We start from the raw sequence: 4,613 nt of genomic DNA, 5'->3' as shown, positions 1-4,613 counted from the left end.
CAGACCCGCCCACAAGGAGGAACAGTCCTCAGCTCACATCCAGCTGTGGAGCCATGCAGGGTTTAGATTTACTGTGTGCGCTTTTATTGTGGTAACTTCACGGAAAGTGGAGCTCTTACAGCCACTTCTGAAACGTTGAACCTGCACACACACAGTGGGAGCAAGTTTATTTTGATATAGGAGTTTGATTAAGCTGAGTTTATAGTTCATGGTCAAGAATGATCCTCACAACAATTTCAGCTTCTAAAAAAAAAAAAAATTAAGACTAGGCTTAAAAGCCCTGTGACAGACTGGCGACCCGTCCAGGGTGTCCCCTGCCTTCTCCCGAGTCAGCTGGGATAGGCTCCAGCACCCCCCGCGACCCGAGTGAGGATAAAGCGGTGAGAATGGATGGATGGACTAGGCTTAAACGTTTCCTGTTTGATAAAGCTTATAGTTAGGGCTGCTCAGGATCACCTGAGCTGTCCTTTGGGTATGCTGCCAGATTCCCATGATGCACTGGGGTCTTCTCCTCCACTCTCTATATCACCTGCTGCACCATCCTCTGTTTTCTCAATGGATGTCTCTTGATCTGGAGCTCTACATCGCTGACCTACAGCTGATGGCCTCACCTCTCATCCCCTCCTCCCTTATCTCCACTCTTTCCCTACCTGTCGAGGCAGATGGCCACCTTCCCTGAGTCTGGTTGTGTTTTAGGTTTTATTCCCCCATCTTATTCTAGGCATTTATTCATTTTTTCCCACTGTTGCTGAATGCTTGCTCATTGGGAATCCAAAGATCACTTTGGATTGGTGGGTTTTCTGTTCTCTTTTTATATTTCGCATTGTCTTACTGGAGTCTATCCCAGCTGACTTTAGGGTGAAGGCAGGGGACACTTTGGACAGGTCACCAGTCTATTACAGGGCTATAGACTACGGGAGGAAGCCGGAATACCTGGCAAAAACCGACGCATGCACAGGGAGAACGTGATGAAAATTCCATGCAGTAAGATCCCAGGCCGGAACGCGAACCAGGCGTCTTTCATCTGCAAAGCGATAGTGCTAAAAGATCAGTGGTTCACGTTCCGCCCTGGCCTGGGATCTTTCTGCATGGAGTTTTGATGCTCTCCCTGAGCATGCGTACGTTTTCGCTAGGTACTCCATAATAAACTGCATAGGTGCTTTGTGACATAATAAGCTTGACCATATTAGGGTTATTCACAGCGTATAGTCAATGTTCAAAACTAAACTGTAATTTCTTGAATGAATTATACGTCAATGAATGATACGCTGTGATTAATTCATAACATGAAGGTTGATGCGCTTTCAACCAGTGTCACAAGGTTATTCTAATGGATGTGTGTTTGCACAAAAAGGTACAAAAAAGATTTTTTTAAGCTGCATGTTTAACAGTTGCAAAGGCAAAAGTTGTTATAATTAAAGTATTTAATATTTGTTAGATAACTTAGTAGTGCAAAAAACTAACAAGAAAACAAAACAAACAAGCAAAAATTATTATAGCTGTCTGTTTATACTGAGGGGTGCACAGTGGCTTATTACAGCCACTTTAGCACTAAACTGAAGCGCTTTAGTAACTTTATGGTTTAGGTCAGTAACAGCAGTAAATTTCAAATATTTCTGCAATAAAAGTGATAAATGTGTAACTGCTAATAAATGATATCCACTGTGTGTTGCAGCGGCTAATTCATCTTTAAGTCATACCTCTGTGTGTTGCTATATTTGTTAGTGGTAGCTAAGTGGTCTAAACTGTGGTACAGGCCCCAACAAAGGGTCTTTGACTGTGCTTAAGCAGTTCAAAATAAGAATTAGTTTCGATTTGTTACTTTACAAAATGGGAAAAATTGCAAATCCCAAATTTTGAAATGAAGTTTGAATCCATTTTCAGTTATCTCTGCACTCAAGGAAAAGAAATTCATGGTTAAGTAAGGCACAAAGTATGATTCAGGAAATCCCCTTAGTTCTTTATTCCATGGTATATTTGGAGTAAACATTAAACACAGCTTCCCAAACCACTGGCGTCCCTACCCTATCTGCTTTCATGACCTGACACCTCATCTTAACTGTTACTACACATCCTCCTGTTGAATTACACCTCTGTAGTTACAATGGTTTCTTCCATTTTACTTTATTTTCTGGCTGAATCTTATATCATTGTAATCATAACCATATCATAAACACACACAAAGATGTTTTTAATGCATTGTGCAGATTCTGTGCTGTAAATATGTGGTTTGCAAACACTATTTTGTAATGCAGTTATACTTTTCACGCTTGTTTGATCAGAGTTAGTCAGTGTCTGCATTGTGCAGGTGCTGTTTTACAAATATGTACTTTGAAAACACTACTTGTTATACAGTTGCATAATTTTCAGGTGTTTTTAGTCAGGGTTAGTCATGAACATTGACGTTTCGAGATCATTTAATGTCGTAGTTTCATGGAAAATAAAACACTTGTTAAAACTCAACAGCAACAACCCAGAAGTTTAAAAGTCTGTCTCAAAGAGTGCCAGAAATTCATAAAGATTCTCTCATTATTGAGCCGTTGTGTATTATACTTAAATCAGGTATGTCTTTCATTATCTAGTTAAGATTTTTAACCTTTGCAGCGTCACTGTTGATCCGGCGGATGTTGTATTTGGAGAACATGCACTTGAGATTTTTTCCAGAGATGTTTTTGTTTTCGTCACAGGCTATTCATGGATGAAGTACTTTCAAACTGAAAGCCTCCCCGACTGAAACCAACAAGCTCACACTTTAGCTATTTGCTGAAGCAGAGACTATCTGACGTTTCTCTGACGCAACCCTCGAGTGTGTAGGACCCACGTTATCGGATAAGAAACGTTTCTTTACGAGGAAAAAAACTCTTTCCTGTTTATCCAAACAAAACATGAAGCTGCTTCCTAATCTTTTCCAGTGAGGATGATACACAACACAGAGGGCTTCAAGGAGGAATAAATGTAACTTGTAAAGAAAGACTTTTTTGGTCTTATTTAGCTTGTTTAGTCATCCAAACCTAGTCTGTGGAAATGGCTTAAATGTCTTCAATGACATATTATTACAGGAGTGTTTGTCTTTTAGGATGTTTGTCTGCTTCAGGAGCTCAGTCATTACTCCCCAGTTGTTGCTTTTTTGGAACGTTAACAGATGATACATTTTATAATTGTTTGCTTGTGAACTTCAAACTATTAAATTTGCTGTCTGAGGCTAATATGTTGCTGGTCCTCCTTTCAAAGTAACTGCTAAATTATAAAACAACAGGCTCAGATGCTTTTGTGCCAGGAGTTAGATGACAAGACCAATATCATTCTAGTGTTTTTCTGTTAAACATATAGCCAGCAGGTTAGCTTAGCTTAGCATAGGATAAAGGTGGAGGAATGGCTCCGTCCAAAGGCAACAGAAGGTGGTTTTCCACTGCAGGAACTTGAATTAAACTGTAATTGGCCCTGTCAGCCTTTATGTTTCAGTGAAAGAGCCAACATCAACTCCAAATGTACCAAATGAATAGATAAATAATCATTTCTAGAGATAATTTAGCAGCATATTGTTCTACATATGAAATACGTAGAACAATTGGGGTTTGTTTTATTAGTCTATACCGTGAATTCTACTTTTTTAAGAAGAGAAGACTGCTTCTCACTGAGGTTATCGAGAGGGCTGAAAAATGAACTTTCTTGTCTTCTCTGAGTTCAATTAATTAGCATCAGGACCTGGCTGTACTCTAAGATGTTTTTCTTACCTGAAAATGGCCTTGAAAGAGGTTCTGTTGGTTTCTTCGGTTGAAAAATGCACAGAGTTTCAGGACAGCCTACATGTTCCTGCAATGGAAAATGGCCCAGAACATTTTATAGCTACTGTACATGTTTAACTTGTTTGTTTAATCCATTAAAATGAAATAAATGTAGGCCTCTATAGTTCTGTAATAGACCATCTCCACATCACAGCTGCTTGTATGTTTCATCCATAATTAAACAAATGTCTCTGAACAGACCTAAAACTTGCACATTGTTAAATATACATACATCCTCTTTTTTAAAAACTATATTTAAGGTTTGATTTGTCAGATAGGAAACTCTAAATTGTGTCTCTGCTTGAGACAGGTTTTTGTACGTTCGTAATATGCGACACTCGATACTTTGATTACAGATTTGGAGTCTGTCAGCTCAAGCAATTGTGAAAACATTCACCCACACAGTAAGACAAAGAACAAAAATGTTTAAAAAGGTGGTTTGTCTAGTTACCGTAATTCCTCCACAGAACTTGCAAATGCCTTGGCATTTATTGCGTAATGTAAATACCAGACAGTCAAATTACGGACAAGGGAGAAGAATTTTTAATCACTCAACACAGGGGAGGAGGAACGCATTAAATGAGAAGTTGTGATTGATGGCTTTCATAGTCTTTGGGATGAGGGGGCAATAACTCAAGGAGATAAGACCCCTGGTGAAACCCCATGTAATGCATAACTCTCTGATTAAGTCAGCTGTAAAAGGTTGCATTTTTAATGTAGTATTCACAACCGAGTGTGTGATTTTCCTCAACAAAAACTGAGAGCTCTAATCCAACACAGATGAAGACAAAGTGGAGAGACGCCAAACTAACCAGCCTCAGCCATTAC

The sequence above is a fragment of the Acanthochromis polyacanthus genome, chromosome 7 (assembly GCF_021347895.1).
Source record: "Acanthochromis polyacanthus isolate Apoly-LR-REF ecotype Palm Island chromosome 7, KAUST_Apoly_ChrSc, whole genome shotgun sequence".
In the NCBI taxonomy this organism is placed as follows: Eukaryota; Metazoa; Chordata; class Actinopteri; family Pomacentridae; genus Acanthochromis; species Acanthochromis polyacanthus.
This window is presented reverse-complemented; position numbering follows the sequence as displayed.